The sequence below is a fragment of the Lemur catta genome, chromosome 22, assembly GCF_020740605.2.
Source record: "Lemur catta isolate mLemCat1 chromosome 22, mLemCat1.pri, whole genome shotgun sequence".
Taxonomy (NCBI): domain Eukaryota; kingdom Metazoa; phylum Chordata; class Mammalia; order Primates; family Lemuridae; genus Lemur; species Lemur catta.
In genome coordinates, this window is record NC_059149.1 from 14,926,012 (window position 1) to 14,952,295 (window position 26,284).

Below are 26,284 nucleotides of genomic sequence, written 5' to 3' on the forward strand. Positions count from 1 at the left end.
TGCTAGCATTCCCCCATTTGCAGAGTGAAGATGATGAAGACACCATGAGCCGGTATCTTTCCAGGGGTAACCACTTTCCCAGGTGACTCAGAAAAGCGTTTCCTTCTCTCCCCACCCCCTTGTTTTGCCACAAGAATTTGGACACTGCAAGTTCCCAGTAGAAAACTATTTTGAACACAAAGTCTCAATAAAAGGAGAATCAACCCATTCATATTCCGTGCTACAAATGAGGGAGGGGATGGATTATCATTAAGATGGATAGTATCCCAAGAGTCTGAGCATCAAGGGTCATATAATAATAACACAAACATTTAGGGAAAAAAAAGAGAAGGAAACTCAAAAGAAAAGAATAGGGAACGTTATGTTTTATCTTGATTCTAAGGAGGATTCTGTAATCAGAACTCTAGGATTCTTATTTTAGATGATGCCTAAGACATCAAATAACCAATTCTCTGACTCAGGGGAAGTTGGGACTCATAACTTTTACTTCCCACCCTTTTCCAGTTTTATGCCTTTTATTTTCTTTGAAGATGTTAATGAACAGTTAATTGCTTAAGGGTGCGCTTGCTGGCAAGGAAGGAAGAATAAAGGCAGGAAACCAATGACAACAGGGAGTTTCAAAAACTGTTAGTGGCAAATTATAAATGAAATCTTCTGTAGAACTTCAGATAAAGCAGATAAAAGCGGAGCTGTCTCCCACTCCCACCCCCTTCTAGTCCTCTATTCTTGCAATAGTTGTTGGCATTTTCCTTAAAGGGCCCCAGAGAAGAAGGCTCTGTGTCCTTAGGCGTTGATGATTAAGGGCAAAGAGATGACAGGGTAATCTAGGAGGTGTTTTCCTTCTTCTAGAAGCTTCCTTCAAATTTAGAGCCTAGAATTGAGAAATTGAGAGCCAGGTAGAGGGTAACCTGGGGAAAAGCTATAAATTGGTTTTGTATCACCTTGAGATTTGAGAGTTTGAGGTTCCATTCACTGGGTGACTGAGAAGGCAGAGTGAGGGCCACTCTGCAGCACCAGGAAGCAGAGGGAATGTACACGTGGTGCCCTTGACCTTTGCAAAAGGGCTTGTCTTTGTCTTCCCCAGATCCTCCCGGGTTCTCTGTCTTCACAGGCCCTCGCTTTTAGACTCCTCATTCCAGCTGTTTTTCTGTGAAGGTTCACACAGCCCCCAGACAGTGGTCTGAGCCCCTCAGGGACAGAGTGGCCTGACAGCGATGGCTTCCATGCGAGAGAAGCACTCTGGGCTGTGACTCACCCTGAGCTTCCATCATCCGCGCCGGCCAGTCGCCCATCCATTATCTGTGGTTTGTCTCATCCTGCCTAAGCCTATTAGCTCATCTCTTTTTGCCAACTTGACATTCGGTTCTCTTTCCTCAAGCCCCTGGGACTGTCTGCCTCATCACCTTCTTATGCGCTCATTGTCCCATACGGTGTCATTTGCAGATAATAGTAACATGCCATTTCCACTCTCCGGGATAAACGAGTTAACTCATAAAAATGTTAAATGAGTCAGAAGGTGACACCTTGCTTTTGCCATCTGCACCATGTTGACATTTGTCATTACCCTTTAAGGAAGGCACCCGACCCTGCCATCGCAGCAGTCAAACTAGACCCATTTAAACTTGGCTATGCGGTGGCAACACCCTCATTAACCGTCATCATTGGTCTCATTCACCCGCAGCTGTGGCCTGCCGGGCACTCAGGCAGCTGGCCAGGGTGGGGAGTGGGCAGCGAAGGGACTTAGGGGACCTGAGCTGAGGGTGTCACATCTGAGATCCAGTGGGTTTGGCTCTCTGGGTACCTGAAGTCTACAAGCAAATACCAGGGATGTGTTGTTGTGTTGTCACTAGGACAGTTTGGTGAAGGGAGCACTGAAGTGGAGTGAGCCCTGGAGGGTCATTTGAGATGCAAAGCAGACTCTTCTTGGTTTGAATCATCTGGCTGCCCGGTCCACTGGTCCACTGTGGCGAATCGACACCTTAGCACACACATAATCCAGAGATTTAGAGGATATCGGGTTATCTTATTTCCTAAGCCGAACTACTAAATACTGGTTTAAACACCCTTACTTTTCAACTTTGTGCTTTGACTTTTCTCTTTTTCATAAGTTATTCTGAGTTTTTTTTTAATTTATCTTTGAATCTTTTCATTGATTCACTACTTTCCTCATTTATTAGCCTGACTTTATGGGATCCTATTTCAATAGGAAATTCTGTTTTTTCCCCCTAGAAAATCGAGCTTATTCTCTGTGTAGTTGTGTGTGTTTAACTCTGGACTGTATACGTTGGTACATCGGTAGGATACAATCTTACAAATTTTCATGTATTGTTATATGTAGTGTGGATTATTATTTTTTTCTATATAGGCTTGAGTCTGTGCTGTAGGTGTTATTTCCTGGGAGAATTAAAATTTCACTTTGAAATTTTCTAGTTTGATTTCTACACTTTTAATAGACTGTGATTCTTTTCCTTCTTTTTTTTTTTTTTTGACCAGAGAAGGAAATGAGACGTGGACATAATGACACAGATGTCCAGGGCGAGGTAACAGTGACATCACAGGGATGACAGCTGTGGTGGTGACGCAGCCCCTGTCATGGAGGGGCTGACAAACCTTGGTCACTGCAGGGTGCTGCAGTCGGAAAGTGAAGCCAGAGAAATTCTGAAATCAAGGACTTGTCTCTGCAGAGCACTAGAACTTGGAATGTCTGTGCTGGAAATCTGAAAGCAGGAAAAGAGGATTCTAGAATTATCAGCCGTACGTATCATACTCATCATTTCTTGGAACAGTTTCTTGGAAAAGGCAGCAGCATAGGAAGAAAGAGCCTGAAAAATCAACCTTCATGAACTTTCCACCATTTATTTAACTACAATCGATTGTGCCAGGCACTGAATTAAATGCTATCCCTGCATTAATAATAATCATCATCTCAATGATTATTGAGACTAATAATTCTCAATAATAATGTTACTATTATTGAGAAATAATATTATTATTGAGAATAATAATTCTTAATAATCCCCCATCAATCCACTCAGCTTAGAGAGGTTAAGTAATGAAAGCTTTCCAAGGTTGCACAGCTCTAAGAAGAGCTCAAACAGGATGCTATTTGACTGCAAAGTTCAAGCTGTTACCAATACTTTAAATATTGGTGGTGCAGAGATTAAACCGATAGCATCGGCCCTCAAACATCTTATAATGAAATGGGAAGGAGGTGGGACTCATGTCAGCACATTTTAAGAATGGTGTGGTAGGTGTTGTGATAGAAGCATGCACAGGGATTTGGGAGTACAAATAGGGCATGCACAATTCTACATAATAGGGGTGTTGAGTCAGGATAGAAGGAAGGGGCAATGAGCTATGAGTCTTGAAACATGGTTTGGCCAGAAATTTCCCCCAGATAAACCTTTCTACACTTTCCTTTGACTCCCAAGTCACCAGGCAATACCGGATTCAGTTGAACTTTCAGGACAATGCCTTTAATTCCACAAGTATTTATTGAACAGCTGCTACATGAAAAGCCCTTTGCTAGAAGTTGAGTGGGAAACACAGGAAAGAGAAGACTTGGTCTCAGCTCTGTGGCAGACGGCGAAAGAGAAGGAGGAACTCAGACAGGCAAAGCTCTGGCAGTTGGGAGCAGAGGGAGGTGGGTGTGGGTGGGTCTCTCGGAAACCTCTATGCAGAAAGCAGCTTCGGGGTCTTGAGGCAAGAGTGAGTGGGCTTGGAGTTGGGGAGAGGATGGTGTCCCTGGCATGCACGTGTGGCGTATGCAAAGGCTTGGAGTTGGGGCTGACTGTACCGTGTGCTGAGAAGTAGTGAGCTGGTCTGAAATAGAGGATTCTGATATCGGTAATAAAGAGACATCAAGGTGAGTAGGAGGGGTGAAGCCCACTTCTGGAACTCTCTCCTGATGTCAGGTGGAGGCCACTGTCTGTGCTCACACTGTGCCACCCGCCAGCTGCCTGTGCTGCCCACCTGAGTGGAGCCCTCACTTCTCCCCAGCTGTGCCTGTGGTTGACTGACCTTTTCCCACCCCACGCCCACTGCTAGATCCGTTCCACTACCGGCCTCGCTTTGCTGTCATCTCCCATTCATGGGCAGCAGCGCAGTGGCAACTGTCCTATCCTCAGAGCTAGAGGCCACATTTTTCTCTTCTAGGTTCCAGGATTAATTTAAGAGCTGACCCAGGTCCAAATCTACTCAGCTTTGTCCCTGGGTGTCTTTTCTCTGGGATGTAAACCAGCAAACATCTTGTTTGTGTTGCCTTGACGCAAAGCTGATTTCCTAGTCCGGAGGAGGATCCGACGGCGGGTTCTTCCTTCTTACCTGGAGAGCAGAGACTCACAGTACATCTCCCCTTGCCACCACCCTATGGGAGAGGGAAGGGCTCACAGGAGGGTAAGGGGCGCAGCTCCTACCACCCAGGCTGCGGACAGATAGTAGAGTCGAGGGGTACTGAGTGCTGTCCCTCAGCCTTCGTTGGGTCGTGACTGCTGGGACAGCTTCCTCTGGCTGGGGGACACTCTGCATTCAGACACGGGGCCAGCAGGCACAACAGCAATGGCACAAGGCAGAGAGTGGCCCTCCCACAACAGCCCGCCAGAGAGGCCAGCAGATGACTCTTTTGGGGTTAACCCGAGAATACCTGGGATCCCACGGGGAGCCTCAGGCTACGTGTGCACAACACACCCACACACCAGTCCGTTCAGTGTGACTCACCATCCAGACATGGGTCTGTGCAGACAGCTGTTGGGGACTTTCTCGTTCTGGTTCAAGGCCTCTGGGGTCTGGCCTCTCAGTCACTTCTGGGCCCCCTTTGGGTACCTCGGGAAACGTCTGATACTTCCTGTTCCTGAGTGGTGCTGCACACAGGAAACTTGCGAGGTCTCAGGGCCACCCCACTCAGTTGTCTCTGCTCTTCTGCTCCTGTGACCTGCAGCACACGAGGACCCGGAATGTTTGCCACTTCCCTGGGGCGATGCCCAGGTCCTCTTTGCTCTCAGATCTCCCAACGCTTCTGGGGTTGCTACCATATCTCCCCTGCACGTGGCACGGGAGGGCACAGGGCCCTTTCTTAGGGACCCAACAACATTTAACTCACTTCTCACCCCTAGTCCATGGAATCTCCCTTTAGTCTGAGAGTGAACAAAACTGGACCCAACTGAGCATAATCTCTTCCAAAATAAGGCCTGTGGCATAAATGATGCGCATCTCAAAAGCCAGCTTCTTATAACTCAAAAGCATCAGCTGTGAGCCTCTCAAAGCCATTATGCCAGCAGTATCAAAAGCCTATTTAAAAACTCCAGAGGAAGGAATTGACATCTTTGTTCCCGGCGTAGTGCTTCTCTGAGACAGCACACGTAGAATATTCTGACTGCTGCCCGAATGGCAGACAGATCACAGAGAAACAGGAAATATCAGGAGCAGAGATCACAGCACTATTAAAATAGTTCACCACTGTACATGTTTATCCTTTGAAGAGAGACACACGGGATCAATAGTCACCCTTTTGCACCTTGCCTTTTTTTTTGTTTGTTTAATTGTAATTTTTGAAGACGTTTGCATATCATTGCATAGAGACCTAACTCATTCTTTTAAACTTTGCTTACAATTATTTTGTACAATGGTATCACACTTTATTCAAATGGTGTTTTCGTCTTTCTTTTTTGGTTTATTGGCTTGTTATTACAAAGAATGCTCCAAAAGGACGTGGTGACCTACGCCCCTTCCCCAAGGAGATTTGAACCCACACTGTGTCCTGATCTTTCTTTGAGTCTGCTGGTCTCTAAGGGCTTTCCCAGTGCAGAGGAGAAGAATGCTGTACCCACTGGCAGCGTCACACCCTCTGGGCTCCCCTGGAAGGGATTAAGCCCTTTATGCAAATAGTTTTCTACAAATAGTAAATTTTTGCCTAGCCGTTCTGGGTGTGGGTATTTCTATGAGTTAAATAAAGAAAGATCCGTCTGTCTAGGATGGATTTGACGAGTTGTGAGTCAGGCCCCTCAAAGAGCTCATCCAAATGCTGTCGCATGACTTGAGCCCATGAAAAAGGCTTGTGTCAGTGGCTACACCTCAAGGCTTCCCACTGGACATTAAGTTTTTTGAACCATCAATGAAACATGGTGGTCACCTGCTTGCAATCTTCCCTAGCACAGCCCCCACATTTAGCCAAGAGTCAAGACAACAATGTAGAGTTGTTCTACTCAGGATCTTTGACTTATTCCAGGGGATCTTCTGGGAGGAAAATTGGCCTAACTCAACCTTAGTACATAGTGTGGACACTTTTAATGCCAAACTTAAGTATCTATAACAAACTTTTACAAATTCCAACTGATAAATTCAGATTCAGTGGCAGGAATATGTGACTGAAACAGGCTTACTAAGGTTAAAAAAATTAATATTCCTTTAGTAAATATGACTTTAGGCTATAGTGCTGAAATTTTGGGTGCTAGTGGCTCTGACTCTGTAGCAAGTGGGGAGAATATCAGCCTATGTTGGAAAGATTTTCCATATTAAAATTTTAAATATTTATTCATGCATATATTTGATGTTAAAATTTTAAATTATACCCAATGTTTATTGGATATAAATGTCTACTGGATATATACTGTGTGACAGACCCTATGTTAGGCCTCTATTATTATTAATATCATCTTCCCACCAGCATCCTCACAAAATACTAAAACTCCTTTTCCTTCTAGCATTTCACTTCCCATCCTCCTTTCTTCCAAGCTGCTGTTCACATTAGTATGACACTGTTGGGTGAGGAGGCGACAAAGCACGCAGCATGTTTTCCAGTTTGCCCTCCACACCCACCTCTTGCTCAATTCAGGGCCAACTGAGAATCATCTATCTGGAAACGGAGGTGACACAAAGGCAGGAAAAGAGATGTTGGTATCAGGGACGGGGAGGACTCTCTCTAGGACAAGAGAGATTGATATGTGTAAAATCCTCAGCACAGGGCCTGACCCATGACATGCATGAGATCCTAGACTTCAAGTGTGAAGCTATGGTGCAATGAAGCTTTGGGATTCTTGGGATGGGGAAAAGGAGTTTGGGTGAAAACACTATTTAAGCAGGAAACTGGATCTAAGTCTGTTTTTCTTTCTATTATGTAAACACCCAAAGGATCCTTCCCCTAGGGGTCGGTCCATCCTTCTATTATCTGTGCTGGGGAAATTGTAAGCAATGGTTACACCGTTCCCAATCTATACTCACCTGATGTCCATACGGGTAATTTGCTGATTTAAAAATTTTTTAAGTATATTTTATTTTTTTAAATCCTAGTCTTCACCAGGGAGAGACACAACCTTGGCTTTTCATCAACTGTTAGGACAGGGCTTTTTACCAGTCTGTTCCTGAGCCCAGGGTAAATGCTGCATTTTGATTTTTCTTCTATGCCAGGACTGTGAGAAGATGAGGAAACAGAGAAAAATCTAGGGGGAGGTGGGTGGGGTGGTGAGCTAACATTATGTGGCACAAGTTGGTCATTGTCTTGATAATAATAACTAGTATCTTTGAGTGCGCATACCATGTATGGAAGTGCTTCTAACCACTTCACATGTTTTAGCTTAGAAACTCCACGAGGCACGTACTATCTTGCCTCAATTTTTCAGGTAGGAAACTGAAGCACAGAGAGTTTAAGAACCTTATCCAAGGTCACAAAGCTAATAAATGACAATGTTGGGATTTGAACTTGGACCGAATAATCCCAGAGGCATACACTTAACCACTATGCTAGTTTGTCCTGATGATTCAGGGAAACTGAATCTGCATCTGAAATAGATTTACTATAAGAAAACAGGACAATTTTGGAAAATATCTGCTCCAATTGTTCAAAAATATATAACAGGACATTTCCTCTGAGAAACAAGAGCAGGCCATTATGAAAAAAACATGTGGAAAACCCAAGACAGGAAAAGACAGCAATAAAGTTAAATATAACAGCTTAACGATACCAGGTTGGAGGCAGCAAATAGCACACTTGAAACCGTGAGGAAGGGAATTCACATAGTAGAGGACAAATTTGAGACATGGTTCAAAAGCATAAGATTGAAAGTGATTAGCTAATAGCTGGATGACATGTCTTGGAAATCCCAATTCTTTGAATAATAATTGTTTCTGCAGGAAAAACAACAACAACAACATAGGCAACAGCATAATCAAAGAAATAAAGAGAAAAGAAGTTTTGCGTAGTTACGGACCTAAGTCAGTTCCTGGTGGGGTGCTGGGTGGAGGTCATCCTCATTTCCTCGCCTCATCAGAGCAGACACAGAGACAGTGAGAACACGAACAAGACGAGAGTGACACACGGAATGAACACCAGGAGGTAGGGGTCTTAGAGGGCCATGCCAGCAGCTGCCGACCACATGCAATCGTCTTCTTCATCAGCTCTCAGAATATTTTAGTTACTGGCAGAACTGGGGTGGAAATCCAGGCTTCCAAGTCCCTGTTCTGCCCCAAAAATCTACCCTTGGAGGAATCCTGAGTGTTAGTTTTAGTCATAACTGTAAGCTGATGGGGCGGGTGCGGTGGCTCACACCTGTAATCCTAGTACTCTGGGAGGCCAAGGCAGGAGGATTGCTTGAGGTGAGGCCAGGAGATTGAGACCAGCCTAAGCAAGAGCAAGACTGCATCTCTACAAATAAATAAATAAATTCACAATTGCAAAGATGTGGAAACAACCCAAATGCCCATCAATACATGAGTGGATTAATAAAATGTGGCATATGTGTACCATGGAGTTCTACTCAGTCACAAAAAACAATGGTGATTTAGCACCTCTTGTATTATCCTGGATAGAGCTGGAGCCCAGTCTACTAAGCGAAATATCACAAAAATGGAAAAACTAGCAGCACATGTACTCACCATCAAATCGGTATTAACTGATCAACACTTATGTGCACATATAGTAGTAACATTCATTGGGTGTCAGGCAGGTAGGAGGGGAGAGGAGGGGGTGGGGATAGTCACACCTAATGGCTGTGGTGCGCACCATTTAGGGGATGGACACACTTGAAGCTCTGACTCGGGAGGGGCAAAGACAATATACGTAACCTAAACCCATAATATGCTGAAATAAAAAAAAAATTAGCTGGGCATGGTGGCATATCCCTTTAGTCAAAAGAAAAAAACCCAAAAAACTGTAAGCTGATTATTAGCTACTCCCCCCACCCATAACCCCCACTGGCTTGGTTTTGAAATAAGTGCAATTAAGTTGTAACCAGATTGCAGTGGTGAGCTGGGGACTTTCCTCACATTTGCAAATCCTTGATCCCCTTTCTCTCATTCCCTCAGGCACTATTTTAACCTCTTCAAGACCTCAAGTCTCTAACATTCTCACCATCAGCAAATATCTTTGTTTCCAACTGCATAGTGAGAGTAGACAATATCCATCTCGAACGCTTTCCACTCCCATCTCCCATCCGCATCCTTCTCTCCTACTCTTTGGTTTGGGAGGATAGGAAATCACCTCTTCTGTTACCACTTCTCTGGTAAAATGCCTTCCTTTTGCCTTCCTATGTTGATTAATCAATTATCCCTAATGTTGAGGTCTCCGAGGACACCCCAGTCAGTAGCCCTCTGTTTTTCCACCTGAGTGTTGTGCAACTCAAGAAGTAAATCAAAGAATAAAGACAGAAGCCACAACACAGGTATGGATAGAGCCAAATTGGAGGATGTGGCTTGGTGTCTGGGTCAAATGGACCTGACATTGGAACCCCAGAACTGGTCAGTTCTGGCCAGGGCTGGATGGGAACCTTCTTAGGAAAAAATTACAGCAAGGAAAAGCAAAAGAGAATGCACGCCTTCTGTGGGTAGACTTGAGCCAAGGCTGCCATTTTCTTCCTAAATTTACAGAGCAAATAAGTCATTCCTCTTGCACAGAGATGGAGTAAGTGAAGAGATTGTGAGAGGCCTGCAGTTACATTAATTCTGGTCTTCTCACAGGAAGGAAATGTCTGGGATGGAGAAGCCTGCTCCACCAACAGCCTCTCCCAGGTACCTTACACCTCTCCTTTTTCATCACCAACTTTTTCTCAGCCAGTAAACTTACTTCAGTCTTTTCCATCCTAACTCCAGTTTGTTTCCTGAGTCATCCTGAAATTGCTGCCCAACCATTCCCTCTCCTTCACAGCCAAGATTTTTGGAAAAGCAATCTGAATTTGCAGAATCTCCTTACTCATTTCTAACACATTTCTCAAGCCAATGAATTTTGACTTGTGCTATCACTACTACGTAGAAATCACTTTGGCAGTGGCTGCCAGTGACTTCCTACTCATCAAAACCAAAGGACCTATGCTAGTTTTAACTTGACCTTATTTATCCCTCTTGGGGTATTTAACCCTCTTGGACACTTTATCCATCCAGGAAAGTTCACTTATTTCTAGGCTTCATTGTTGGTTCCTCTCCCTGTGTTTGCTGTCAATGTTTTTCATCAGTCTTCACAAAAACCTATGCAATATGTGTTATCGTCATTTCTACATATCAGGTAAGATATAGGATCCCTCCATATCATTTCTCACAATTGCATCTGAATCTACAATTATCTCAAAATAAAAAGTTAAAAAAATTACTGGGTGCAAACTCCTCCACTACTAATAAAAATGCAGATTTAGTGCAGTCCCATTTTGGCTGGGGCCTACTAATCAATAACCAGTTGGGTTTCAGAATTACAGTGTTTGGGAAGATTAAGGAATTCATAATCTAGTTGGGAAGAAATCTGCAGCTTCTAGAGCAGTGTCATCCAATGGACTTTTCTACAATGATGGAAATATTCTGTGTCTGCGCTGTCCAATATTGTAGCCACCATCCATATGTGTGGGGTGCGAACATTTAACCTGTGGCTAATGTGACTTAAGAGCTGAATTTTAAATTTATTTAATTTTAATTAATTACCATTAAAATTTACAAAGAACATGTGGCTAGTGCTACCATATTGGACAGTGTAGTTTTAGAGAAACAGTGGGTTCAAAACATGGGAGGAAGCTTTTAGAACATAGGCAGTTCAAGGGAGTCGAGTGAAACCATGTTTTCTCATTGAAGGAGAATTTTAGACCAGAAGAAAAATTTTGCTTAGACTCCTGGAAGTTACTGAGTCAAGTGACTTTAAAGAAAAATAGTCCTCAAATGAAGAGGTAGATGCAAAGGACATGACTTTTCCTGTGACCTAGAGTCACAGACTCTGGTCTGTTGACCTGAATCTGGATTCCAAGTGCTGGTGGCTCTGGCCCTACCCGTGAGATGCAGGGACCTGCTCTGGATCTCAACAGAAGCTTGGACTAGTGACTTTTGGTTCTTTCCAAATCTCAGGTTTTAATTATTTATCTTAGCATGCATACTTTAATCCAGCAAATGGAGACCCTCCTCCCGGCCCCACCCCATTTCAAAATGATGAAAGTGGAATGCTACACCAATAGTCAAGACATCAGATGAAAAATCTTCTGTTTGGGGTCTCATCCAGATTGTGGTACTATGAATGCAATATTTGATTGTTTTAAAAAATTATAAGATTAGGAAAACCAGACTTGATTTAGGGATGATTTATTGTGAAAGACAAATTTTCCCTCAAGTGCCTTTGAGGGTCTTGGTGTAACAGAGAAGTGTTAAGCTCACTAGACACCGTGCATATGTGGGGCATATTTAGGTTTCTTAGGCTAAGCACCTCTGCTCTGTCCCTCTAAATGCCTGTAGCACAGCTCTAAACAAGACATTCCCTCAGTGTCTCTCAGATTGACAGAACCAGAGACATCCTGTAGTTTCTTCTGCCTTCTGCAGTGACATTTCTAGGATTGGTTTTCCAAGGAGAATGCTCATAAAAGAGAATGCATGCCTAGGCCTCATTTGCAGAGGGACCCCATAGCACTTAATTGTCACTTTTCTGTGAGAAGCACAATTGGGCTTAGGTTCTTGCTGTTGTGGACTCAAGGTCCCGATCTCCTAGATAGATTTGTTCCAGGTCCCTCTGCTCTCTTAAGTAATTAGACTTCCTCTCTTGAGCCAGAAGCCTCATATTTACAAATAGAATGGTGAACAGATGGAGAAGGCTGAACTCTTTGAAGGAATTAAGTCCCGGAGATCCCCAAGGAAAGGTTGAGAGGGAGCTCTTGGCTGTTACTCAGATGTTAGGCAGACTTCAGTTGGAAAGTTTCATAGCTAAAAATCTTTATTCAATGTGTGGCTGAAGGCATGGTAGCCTATAAACGTAGACTAGGGAACAAATGGTTTCCACATGCACTGCTTGGTTTGTGTGTTTACCTCTCCCCCTACAGGTGAGCTTGGACCACCTCAAGAGCTGAGTGTGTAGCTAGCTGAAGGGCTTGGCATGGTTGACTTCTCGTTAGTGTAATGGCATGTAGACACTTCATTTAGAATTTTACAATTTTATTTTAGCTCCTGGCCAAGACAACTTCAGGTCAAATTCTTGCTCATAAAAATGGATGCCTTTAAGTAAAGAAAATAAACTTCTAAGATTAGCAAAGGACATGTGAGAGTTGACCTCTTGTCTCTAGCTGTGTCTTTTGTGATGAGTGAGCTACCTAAACTGATGTCTCAGTCCGCTGAGACAGCTGCTGCTTTGTCACTTCTGCCCTTGGACTTTGAAGGTCTTTTGCTTTTGGCTTGAATTTTGTCGTGTGTGTGTGTGTGTGTGTGTGTGTGTGTATGTGTTTTAGGGGAAGGCAGAGAATGAGAGGAAACCTCTCTGGATTTTTCTCTCTCTGAGTTTGCTGGCTTGTATCTCCTGATCTATTAATTTCTTTAGAACAGTTTCTTTCTTGGCCAGTATATTTCTGTTCAGCAATTCATCTTTCCATGATATGGGGAATATAGCAGTGTTATGAAGGAACATAGTTATTTTAATGGTGCAGAAACCTTTTTAAGATTTGACTTGCTTTCATGAAGTCGTTTTAGAGGTTATGAAGAAAGTGGAGATTATTGCTTGGAATATCCTCAACTTGTGTCCTAACAATGAATTTAATGCTGAAATGAACAGCAGTGATGAGCCATCATGAAGTGTGGGCCTCTGCATATTTTCTACTGGTGATTCTTTTACGTTACCATTATGCATTCTTTATAGTGTCATTGGAAGAAAGCAGTGTTAAAGTAGGGATCACATACCCAGCTCAAGCCATTAATTTTCATGGCTCTCCCCCTTCATTAATTACCTTTATAAGAAGTGAATTTTCTCATGTGCATTTTTAACCTTACAGAGAATTGCAGATGAAGTTTTAGGAAAATTTGTTCAGTTGTTTGGGAGATATCCAAATGCAAAAGCAGCAAAAGTATTTGTCAGCCATTCAAAAAATTATTCAGATCTTCTGTTGTACTCAGAAACCTTGAAAATAGATCAATTTACATATGACATTTATTATAGCTATTTATAGTTTGATTTACAAAATATGCTCAGCATGCAAACTTGCTGGATGCATACTAAAAAAAAATGAATACTTAAAGGGATTTTTAGCTACAGATAAAATTTAAGCTGTGCTCTTGTTCAGCCAGGCTTGGTTGACACATGTGCATGTTCTTGAATTGGATGTCTTGTCTATAAAAAAGATAAATGAATATGTCTTTATTAAAATAAAGTATTTAGGCTGAAGGCTTCAAATATCAGCTTTTATCTTTAATTCTATTATTTCTTTCTTTACATTCTAATTTATATTAAGGGGGCCAGAGCTGTAGGAAATATGAAAAAGATACAAGACAAGACTTCTTTTGGAATCCTACATTTTAGTTAGGGAGATATGACGAGCATGTGTGAAACCTTCATTGTCGTAGGCAAGGCAGTGTATAATCAGGAAGTGCATTGTGAGATGTGGGTTGTAATTACCCAAGAATTTCAGAGAAGGGAGAGAAGAATGTAGATTGGAATAATCGGAAGAAGAAGAGCTAGTATACCAGTTATGCTAACTTGAATAATTTAAAATTCAAGCATTCTAGATTCATTTGGGCCCTCAAAAAAAAAAAAAAAATCCAATCAATCCCTTCTTTCCTTTGGTTGAATTCCCTCCATAACTCCTTTTTATTCTATTCTTTCTGTCTCTTTTCCTCTTCCTGATACTTTCATCTCTTTTTGTCTCTTTGAGATTCATGTTGAACCCTTCCTCAGATCTCTCTTTATGTTCACCAATTGTCTCTTTTCCTATGTTGACTCTGCTGTTTAACGCATTTGCTGAATTTTATAACTTCCATGACTATATTTTTAATATACCTTTTTATTCTGAGAAATTTTACTTATTTTCAGTGTATCTTCCTTCTCAGCTTTCTTTCCTGATTTTAATTTTTAAACAGTGTAACTTTTCTTGTTTTCTTCCCCCCATATCTTCTTTCATGTCCTTAATTATGTTAAACATAATTATTTTATGGTTTCATTGAAATTGTTTAACTATTTGAATTTATTGAAGACTTAATTCTGAAGTTTATTGCACTCTTGATGGATAGATTCCTAGCGTATTTGTAAACTATTGCTCATGTATTTATAGTTAGTGAGCTTCAAGTTCATCTTTACTGGCATTTTATCGGTGGGACTTCTGTTGGGGACGTAGCCAATACAGAGTTGTTTTACCTTCACATTCCAAGGTATTAATAACCTGGGACAGAATTTTATGTTGGTTTCTTGGATTGAGAGGGAACCTACCATGTGGCTAGTATAAACTTAAACCAAAAGTCTGTATGTGGCCCAAACCCAGATATATGCATTCCTAGGGGAGAATATTTTTTCCACCCAAGGCTCAGTCTGCGACAGACAACTTTTTAAAGATATCTCGCTGTGCTGCTGGTTGGTTTGTTTTTTTCCCTTAACCCATCCTTTTATGAGGGTGGATTTTAAAGGGTCCTGGCTTTAAGCAGAGGCCTGAATTTTTAATCCCCACACAAAAAATCAAAACCCCTAGGATACCAATAACAACAATGGCCACCCCTTTCCTTGTCTTGCAAAGTGATGGCAGCTGGAAGGCTTACCTCTGCGGTTGTCAGCTCCTTTTTTCTCTCCTGGTATTTGAAAATTTTATTTTCTTGCATATTCATCTATACTTAAAAAAAATGTTTTTTGTATAGTATCTGGCATGTTTAGATTGTATTGTAGAAGAAGGGTTTGAGGACTCTTCTTTTCTCCCCAGAACCAGAGATCTTAATTCCTTACTATTTTCCCCATAAAGGAGTTTCCAAACCTTCTTATCCTAATGAGCTTCAGGGCTGCAATTCTCCCTTTCCTTTCCAATATTAGCAGAAAATTGCTCTTTCTGGGGTCATCTTTCTGTCTGCCTGAATTAAGCACACACCTCCATTTTGAAAAGTTTTTGCTTTCTCTCTGCCTTTTCTTATTTCTGACCCAATTCTTTTCTGCTTTTCACAATTGAAGCCATTGATAGGATGTTCTATTAATACATTGTTAGCTGTGCTGTCTGATTATCAACTCATTTCTGAATGTCTTATAATATGACTTTCATCTTGAGCTCTCCACTGAAGCTGTTCTCCCCACTGTTACCAATGACAACATACATGCTGTATCCAAAAGGCTTTTCTCCTCCCCCGGATCTCATACTATTTTGCTTCTCTGAGGTTTTTGTGTTGATCATTTCCTGTTTTAAACCTTATTTCTTTGAGGCTCATGCCATGATACTGTTCTAATTCTCCTCTACTTCTCTTATGTATCTGGCCTCCTCTCCTCTGACTTCTTCCTTGAATTCTTTTCTTCTCCCCATCCATTAAGTAGGGGTGGCATTTCTCTTCTTGACTCTGTGTTCTTATTTCTCTATGTGTTCTTCGTTTCTATGTCACTTTTTTTTAAACAGATGATTCACCAATCTCTCTTTAGCCTTGTGTCTCTTGAGCTAAAATTCTTGTTTTTCAGTTATCCGTCAGATACTTTTTCCTGGATGTCCTACTGACATACCAAAATTGTTGGATTTTATACCAAACTCATGCTTTTCTTTCTTTTTTTTTTTTTTTTGAGACAGAGTCTCGCTCTGTTGCCCGGGTTGGAGTGAGTGCTGTGGTGTCAGCCTAGCTCACAGCAACATCAGACTCCTGGGCTCAAGCGATCCTGCTGCCTCAGCCTCCCGAGTAGCTGGGACTACAGGCATGTGCCACCATGCCCGGCTAATTTTTTCTATATATATTTTTAGTTGGCCAGCTAATTTCTTTCTATTTTTAGTAGAGACGGGGTCTCACTCTTGCTCAGAGCTGGTCTCAAACTCCTGACCTTGAGCGATCCATCCGCCTCGGCCTCCCAGAGTGCTAGGATTACAGGCGTGAGCCACCGCGCCCGGCCCCAAACTCATGCTTTTCTTTTCAAAAATAGCCCATTCTTCTTTTATCTTTTTTCATCTAATCCCATCTGCATGTACCATTCTTCTGATTTACCTAATTCTGTTGGTGTTATCACTATTCTTCTCTTCTCATGGATTTAAAAAATGATTAGAGAAAACTTTAATTCTTCTTAAATTTTTTTTCCAATTTCTCTTTGATTTGTCTCCTATTTTCCAGTCTTATTGTATCTCTTCCTGTTTGAGCCATTTTTGCGCTATTTGTCTTCTAACTGGTTTGTCTACCCATAGGCTCACTTTTCTATAATCCATTCTACCCACCATCTTTAGATGATCTAATTCACCAATGACCATGTTATTACCCAGCTCAAAAACCTTAAATGGCTACCAAATAATATCAGTATTAACTCCCAACTCCTTATCAGATGGTAGCAAAAGCCTGCAGCATCTAGAGCTGTTGTCCTAGGTCTAACTTTAGCTCTATGACTAATTTGTTTTGTGAACAGGGTGAAATCGCTAGTCATCAGGGAAAAGTTCTCTGTGCTCTCAAATGAAGTTCTAGCAAAAGAAAAATGGCCCAAAGAGACTTTTCCAAAAGAGGAGACCCACGTGGCCAATTAAACATGAATATATGCTCAATCCTAATGACATATCTATCACTATATACCATAAGGACAGATCAAATAAAAAGATAGACAACAAGTATGTGTCACAACAGAAATTTTTATGTATTGCAGGTCTATGAATAAGCAACTGGTATATACCCACCAGGAATGTTTACATATATTCACCAAAGGGCATGTACAGGAGTGTTCACAACAGCACTATTCAAATTAGCCCCAAACTTGAAACTACTTCAGATATTATAGACTGGGTAAATAAATTGTGGTGTATGAACAAGTGGAACAGTATTCAGCAGTGAGAATGAACAAACTATACGACATGGATGAATCTCACCAAGACGAAGAAAGAGGCTAGATACCTAAACGTACATGCCATATATTTTATCTCTATAATGTACAAGAATGGGCAAAATGAATCTGGGCAGTGATTACCCCAGGGGTGGGTAACTGGAAGTGAATTATGAGTTTGTCCAGCCTGGCTGGTGGGAGCAGGCACAATTCTTGGTCCAGTGTGAGGACTGCTTCCTCTAGTGCTTTAGGATGGTCCTTTTCCTTGTCTTGAGTAGTTTCTCCATGTGCACACATGGATCAGACCCTCTGCAGATGTCTGAGATAATGGCAGGAGGAGACTTGAGATAAAATTGAAAAAATGACACATAGGATTGCTCCTTATCTTGGATTTATAGAGCTATTTGTAGAGGTTGTACAGTTCTGGGTCCAAAATGCCCTGAAGATGGGATGAAGTAGTGAAAAAAGGACATGACTTGGAGAATTTAATGACCCCAGAAGTCTAGACATATTTTTCTCAAGTTCTGAATGTTCAGAATCCTTGCGCATTCAGACGGAGTTGGACTGCCTCCCTTTTGGAATGAGGTCTCTTTATCATCAGAGTTCCTACACTGTTTATTCAGACTGTTTTTCTATGAAGGAGACATGGCCATGCGTGTTTTTGTTATGACTAGTGTCATTGCTTCCTTAGGACAGTGGCCAGAGAGATAAATTAACTGGGTGATTCTAATTTCAGGATGACATTGACATGAAAGGGACTCCAGGGAATAAGTACCCTGACCTCTCTATCCTCTATTCCTTCATCCTCTTGCTGGGGCTCCTCTTTGACCAAACTCTACTGGAAGCCAGAGGGCAAGGAAGTCAGTTGAAGTAGTTCATAAAAGTCAGCCTCCTGGGTCAGAGAGCCAACGGGGAAGACTGAACAGAAGAGATGAGGAACAAAAGGAAGATAGCCAGTCCAGCAGGGTTTTGTGTAACAGACAATGTATTGCAATGTAACTCTCTAACATTGCTTTGGTAGGTGGCATAGGGTCGTTAGCAAGACCACAGAGTTAGTAGATCTGTGCTTTTTGTCCCAGCTCTGCAGTGACTCACTGTGACCCTGGATACTTCACTTAACCTTTCTGATACTCTATTTGCTCATCTGTAGGAGCGGGTTAGACAAGCCGACCTCTGTGGTCTCCTTTTGGTCTTGTGTTGTGCGTACAGGAATGAGTAATCTTACATCAGACAAAATGAGGTCTAAAATAAATTTTCTGAGGCTCATAACTTGAAATTTTTATGACTTCAGCCAGGTTCAGTGAAGAAAAAGACCAGTGTTGTGGAAGATAATTATACCTTTACTTAGTAGCCATGAAAATTTTTGAAAAAAATGTGTTTTTCATGTCTAAAATCTCTTTTTAATGTAGTAACTCTGTGAAAACTTTGTCACTTAGGGATTAAAATTCTCTTTTTGTGTGTATTTATAGTCCCAATGGTCCACCTTAGAGAAAAGCTGAATTTCTTGCTAATACCACTTGCTTTTGTCAAGGAACTCACCACTTATTTTTTACAGTTCTTTCCTTTCAGGTACCCTTTCAGCATAGAGTTGGAGAAAGAAAGAGAGAGAAAGAGAAAGTTTTTGGACCTTACATGTTCTCTAGTCACTAAGGAGCCAAAAGGTTGTTTATTGATTTTCTTTTGGCTTTTGAAGTCAAAGGTATTCTCCCACATGGGCTACAGAATTCTTGGTATGGTGATGCCCTTGGGGCTCTGACATTGCCGATCCAGATGCTAGAGTTGGTTTTGAGCAAAGGCAAAGACTAATGATCCAGTAATGTTACACATCACAGACAAGCCAGATGGAATTAGTTTTCAGACTTCCTGGTGTCTGCAAGGGGAGATTTTCCTTTTGTGTGAGGCTCAACTCCATTTATACCTCATTCACAAAGCCTCCTCTCATCACATAAATCCACTGTTATCATTTTCCTTCTGCTCTCAAAATACTCTCGGTTAACAGTTCATCATAGGCAACCTTCTGATGTCAACTCACTTCTCAAGGCAGGAATCAGGGAACTTCCAATATGGTGACATGGGGAAGGGTGCATTTATTTAGGGACAAACAAAACAACCAAATTCATGATAGACACATATTCACAAGAATATGTAACTGTGTCATTTTTGGCATATCATAACAGGACTATAATATGTAGATGTAAATTGGATGACTGAGTAGGAAGCAATAGGGCAAGAGATGTTGGCCCAGGGTGGGGGGAAAAATGACAGAAGCAAGGAAACAGAGGGGAACAAGAGAAGGTGGAATTATTTTATATAAATTCACTTTCCTTGATCTAGCCCACCTTTAGGGAACTTGAAAATAGTTCATCTGATATGGAGTAGTGGATTACAAACTAGCTAAGTGTGAGTCAGTGACCACAGACGGTGGCATTGGGACAAGGTCTATTGCACAAAAAAAGGTTAAGAATTTCTGAATTAGGAAAATAACTTAACAAAGAGGCACCCAGATGACTGATATCAGTGCATTTACTAGGTCCCACATCAGCAGGGAAACTGACTTCTGAATCAGCAAACCACATATACTGCAAGGTCTATCATGTGAGCAACGTAAAGGGCTATTCAAGGTTAAGATGGCCCAGGATATGTCAGTGTGCTGCATAGCTCTCACATAGGCAATATGTGATACATGTGCAACATAAATTTTTTTTTTGATATTTGAACTTAATGTGGTTTCCTGGTAAGAGTAACTGTTCCACCTGGTAAAGCTTGATACCTACTTCCTTTCTTACACCAAAATAAATTCCAGAAGGATCAAATGTTTAAATGTAAAACCATGGATCTATAAAAACACTAGAATAAAACTTTTGTGAATTTTAAAAATGATCTTGGAATGGGTATGGCTCTTTTAAGCATGATATAAAACTTAGAGCTGTATGGAAGAGGATAAACAGATTTGCCTATATAAAAATAAAAAATTTTACATGAAAAAAATACCATAAGAGAGTCAAAAGGCAGCCTGGAAAAAAAATAATAGCAACACTTGTAACAAAAGGACTCATTTTCCATAGTACCCAAATTGCTTTTAAAAACAGAAAAGAAACAGAAAAGAAAAAGATCTAAAATTTAGAGAAAAATGTCAGTAAGACATGAGGGAGTTCACATAAAAAAGAATGAATTTGTCTTATAAACAAGTGAAAAGAGACTCATGCTCACTGATAACGAAAGCCATAAAAAATAAGTGAACAGATTAGCATGTTACCACCATTGGTTTGGCAAAGATTTAGAAGTTTTATAATCTTCTCAGTTGGCTAAGATATATGCAGACACCCTTGTACATTGTTGTTCCTGGAAGAACAAATTGGTACAAGTGTTTGAAGATCAATTTGGCAATATCTGTAAAAATTTAAAATTCTCAATTCCTTTGACTCACCAATTCTACTTTTATGAATTTCTTTTGTAGATAAATTCATGTAAATTTGCAAAATATATGTACAGGTTGATGCTTTCTAATTACAGCAAAAGAATATAATAGACACTAAGAAGTACCCTATATAGCCATCCAAAGGTGGCAGTGTATATTCATTATGGTACATTAATGCAATGGTTTATAGCTTTCAAAATGAGGTAGATCTAGTATTAATGTGGAAAGCTGTCTAACATACATTAAATTAAAAATGAGTTGCAAAATAGTATGGATGGAACGATCCTATTTGAGTTAAAAAGCATTCAGAATATTTGTAACACATGGAAAGTTAGCAGAATGGTAGGTTGGGATGGGGATGGGAGTGGGCAGGGGAAGATTGGAGATTTGCAGAATCTCCCCACCCACTCCCACTTCATAGCTTTCTGTAGTGTTTGAAGTTTTAAATAAAATTTATAAAATATTTGGAAAACATTCATAAAGATTTCATTAAAAAGGATTAGTTACTGTTATGCTTTGAATATTCCTTCTGAAACTTATATGGAGATTTAATGGATGTGGGGTTTTTGGGAGGCGATTACGTCAGGAGGGCTGTGCCCTCACGAGTGGATTAATGGCATTATTGTGGAAGTGGGTTAGTTATTGAGAGCCTGGGTTTGTTATAAAAGTGATTTCAGTCCAGTTTCCTCTCTCTGTCTCATGTGCTCACTTCTGCCTTTCACCCTTCCTCCGTGATGATCCTCGTCAGAAGGCAGTGCCATGCTCTTGGACTTCCCAGCCCCCAGAACTGTCAGACATAAATTTCTTTTCTTTGTAAGTTATCCAGTCTATGGTATTTTGTTATAGCAGCAGCAAAAAAAAAAAAAAAAAAAAAAAAAAAGACTAAGACAATTACCAAGAAAAAAAATGAATGCCTGCCTCATATTTTAGATATTCCCATTTGTATAATGTTGAGAGATTGAGGAGGGACATATTAAGGTAAGGTTGGTGCCATCGGGAATGCCCCTAGACCCACCTCATTGGTGTATGATGTTTACTCTCTTGCATTTTTGAAGAAGCAATGGCTGGTATTTTGAGAGGTTTTCAGGCTCTCAGTGCAAGTGAGGTCTTGGTAGAATCTCAGCTCTACTATTTGTCAATGTCACCTGGACAAGTTCCTTCATCTTTCTGAGGCTTGCAACAGGGAGAAAATTAATAGAGGCCACATGAAAAATGTGTGTGAAACAGATAGCAAAGTAAACCCATCTGAGTTAATTCTTTGGAAAACTGTGGAGAATTTGTTGTATACTTTATAATTTCCAAGGCACTCTTACTAGTATTCTATTATTTGAGTCTCAAACAGTCCAGTGAGGTAGATAAAGATGGCATTTGTCCTTCTTGTTTTATAGGTAAATCTAGAATGCAGTAGGGGACTTGTTATGTAGGTGATAAAAGAGACATGATCACAGTTTCCTGCCTCCTATTTCAGACCCTCTCCACTACATCTCAAAGTCTGTAGGGAGTGATTGGGCAGCACTGAACAAACAGAATGAGAAATTTCATGTAGCAAGAAGCCAGTGTACCTTTCACAGGGTACTGGTAGGGTGATCTCTTACAGAGGCCACTGCCAGTGTCCCCTCAGCTTTGTGCATTGTGGGAAGCCAGGCAAATGAACACCTTGAATAGAAAACAGGTAGGCATCTTGTGTCTTATTTCAGTTTGCCATTCTGTGACATTCCTGGACAGAGGCTATTTCCTTCTGGATTCAGGGGTGTTTGACCTGACTGTGTCTCTGCTGAGTGACAGCTTCCCAGTCCTTAGGACCGGCATCTACACTGGACTCAGAAGCATGTTTCTCTTTTAGGGCTACAGACTAGTGATAAGGGTGGCATAAGAGAACGTTAGAATTAACTTTCTGAAGACAGGATTGTAGCTGAAAGAGGGCATATGGAAGTGGGAAAAATCTCAGCAGCTTTTATGATGACAGTGATAATTGTATTACATAGGCAAAAAAAAAAAAAGAGTAAGAATTTGGGGATGTATCATGCTTAAATGGGAGTCTTTGAGACAGACCTACCTGGATCTTTCTGAGCAAAGAATGAAAACAAAACAAAACAAAACACCCCCATTTTCCGAGTGAAGTGAAAGGGGAAAAGGCTGAATTAGCTTCTCCTTCCATCCCAACAGCCCTCGAGCAGTTCTTGTCAAGCATCTGCAAGTTGACATAAGGTTGCCCCATTCAATCTGGCTCTAAATTGTTCCGTTAAATGCTAGACAACTTTTGTCACAGAATCTATCCCTCTCCTTCAGGATGATTGTCTATAATTAAGGAGAAAACCAGAAAATAATGATAGGGTTCTCTTTTGCCTTTCTAATAGCTTTCTTATTAAGCTTGTCTGAAAAAGCCACTGAGATGTTGATTTCCCACGTAACCACAAGAAGCCAGCCATTATATAATTACTTCTTTTTAAAAACTACAAAGGGAAATGTGTCAGAAATGCTTTCAATGGGCAAAAGACACCACGAAGCACAAAGAAAAAAAAATTCCTCTCCACCAAAAAAAGCAGTGAATAAATCAGTTATTAAAGAAACGTCTTTGCTAAATCCACTGAAGCGCAAGTTGCGAATCACCCATAGGGTGATCTTCGAGGTGTGCTTGCCGCAAGAAGAGGAGGACGGGATGGGGTGTGTGTGGAAGAGGACAGTGAAGCTGTGGGTGGTATAATGACATTTGTGCCTTTTAATGGTAAGAAGAGTGAGACCTCACTTACATTTTCTCTGTTGGAGGAGACCAAAATGCTCACGGGCTGAGACCTGATGCAGGTCCCTGGTGATGTCATCGCTGTTAGTCACGTTAGTGGGAAAGGGGCAAGGTCCACGTTCGCAATGCCCCTCAACTACCAGCGTATTCCCATACTGGGTGCCAGAGGGAGAGCGAGAAATACCTCGTAGGATGGGTTCCCTTCTCCTTTTGCTGTTTTCTTTCCTTTCCCCCTTCCTTCTGCCCAAAGAGAGGGACTGTTAAGGTGATTACCCATTGAAGTCACTCAATGAACAGGAGCCAATGTTAGCAAGGGCAAGGTTTGTCCTGTGGGTGTTTTATTTAAGGGGTGGAGAAGCCTATAGGACCCAGAGGTTACTTTAGGTCAAGGTCACACATTATAAATGGTTGGGGATTCATTTCCAAATTCTGTTATGATTTTCCCTCTGATGATCAGGGCTTCTCCTTTTTAAATCTACTTCTCCCTGCATCCCACTGTGGTGCTTTAGGGTGGGACATTGCTCTATGCTAAGAAAACAAGAGCTGACCAAGAAGAGCTTTTGTGCTGATGTGATACAAACATCACCTCCTTGGAGGGCAGCCTGGTTTTATCCTTTATTCATTAGGAGATACTCCTCCTTGGAGGTGGATTGATGAGCAGGGTGGAGGCAAGCTTGGAATGGCCTTAAGAAGGGATAGTGTGTGGCCAATGATTGTCTCGAAACATCTGGTTAGCATCTCAGCTCACCCCGTAGTGGAAAGACCTGGCCTGGGAGACCTCGGGTATAGACCTAGGACAAGCCATGGAACCCCCTCAATTCTCAGTTTCTTTATCCATACAATGGGATGGGACAGGGTTAAATTTTTAATCTTTTAAATTTCATGGAGTTAAAAAGTAGTTTGCGTGAATTAGCTGTATTAATCATACAATAATGAAATATTAGAATCAGAAGAATATTTAGAGGCCACTAGCAATCCTATGGTCCAATTTCCTACACAGTAAAGTAGTTTTCTTTGCAACATCCCTCACAGGTGATCATCCGGCATTAATTTGAACATTCCCAGGACAAGGAGCACATTACTTCACAAGTGAGCATTTGAATTCTTTTTAACAACTCTATCAGATGGCAAAATGTGCATACTTGTAATATCTACTCCCTGATTTAATTCTTGCTAATCCAGGACCCATGTTATGATGGTTAATTTTATGTGTCAACTTGACTAGGCCACAGGACCCAGATATTTGGTCAAACACCAGTCTAGATGTTGCTGTGAGAGTATTTTAAGATGAAATTAACATTGAAATCAGCAGATTTTGAGTAAAGCAGGTTGCCCTTTGTAATATGGGTGGGCCTCACCCAGTCAGTTGAAGGATTTAGGAAACTACAGACTGAGATCCCTCAAGGAAGAGGGAATTCTGCCTCTAGACTGTCTCCAGACTCCAGCTGCAGCATCAGCTCTTCCCTGGGTCTCCAGCCCGTTGGCCCACCTTGCAGATTTTGGACTTGCCAGTCTCCACAATTGTGTGAGCCAATTTCTTAAAATAAATCTCTCTCTCTCTCTCTCTCTCTCTCTTTCTCTCTCTCTCCCCCCCCCATCTATCTCCTATTTGCTCTGGAAAACCCTAATACACCCACAGAGCAATATGTCAGGCCTTCCTATGTTTGAAGAGCATTTCCATATCACTCCATGTTAAGTTGGGTCCTGAGAACAGGTGGATGGTTGGATGAAGATTTCTCCAGGCAAAGGAAAAGAAAGTTCACCCTTGGACTCAGGAGGGGCAGTGACAAAATGCCAAGACATAAGTGGGAAAATAAAGAATGCAAAGTGCTGAAGGTGTTAGCACCTACTAGATGCTCCTTTAACGAGAGCAGTTAGGATGACTGAAGACACATCAGGCCAGGTCAGGAGACAATGCAATCATCCCCCACCAGTGTTCTCTAACATTTGCAGGGCTTGTTGGGCTATCACAATATTTGCTTTCACGCTTGGGAGATAATTGGCACTTAGCTGTTACGGCAGCAGCAGTAGGGGAAAAAGAATAACACACGGAGAAGGGGGTACGTCTGGTTTTCATCTGCTAGATCCGGCACATGCCCATGTGAATGAAAAATAACAGCCACGGATGGCTCGGTGCCTGGACATCTGTCGTCACCCTGTCTGGTAGCTACGCTTTCTTCCTTGAGCATGAATGAGGTGACTGAGGGGGAACTGGAAAATCTCTGCAGTGTGGGAGCCAAGGACAGCGTTCCTGAGGCAGCACTGAAATGCGCCTGCAGTCGGAGTCTTTGCGTGGGTGTTCACCGTTGAACACTTGTGCAAGGAACAGGAACTGTGGCTGGTTTTGCTCATGCTTCCTTTGTGGATGACTCCTGCCCCATGAGTCTATGGTTCCAGTATTGCAGGAAAAAAAAATAGAAATAAAAATCCTACAAGCCCACTACCCAAGCACAACTGTTTTCAATGTTTTTTGTTGTTGTTGTTTTCACCCACCTGCCGACATACTTTAGTGTAATTATAATCAGTGTATGAATAGAGCTTTATATAGTATTTTTTTCACTTAAAACCCTTTGATGAACACGTTCTTATATTGTTTCTCTTCATTAGTCCCATTTTATAGCTGTGGTATTATTTCAGAGCGGATGCACCGTGGCTAAGTTCACTCTCCCTCGTTGTTAGACATTTCCAATACTGGTTATAAAAAATCTCTACAATGAATATCTTTCTGTGTATAGCTTTTTCCTCTTTTGAATAACATCCTTCAGCATTTCCAGAGAATGAGTCAAGAGATGTATTTTTATGTCTTGATATAGATTGCTACATTGTTTCCTAAAAGGGTTTGTATTGGTATAAATTACCAAAAATAATGTGCAAATGTGCCACTTTGCCAGAATGTTGCCAGATTGAGTATTAATTATAGTGAGTATAAAGAAATATTACAGGCCAGGCGAGG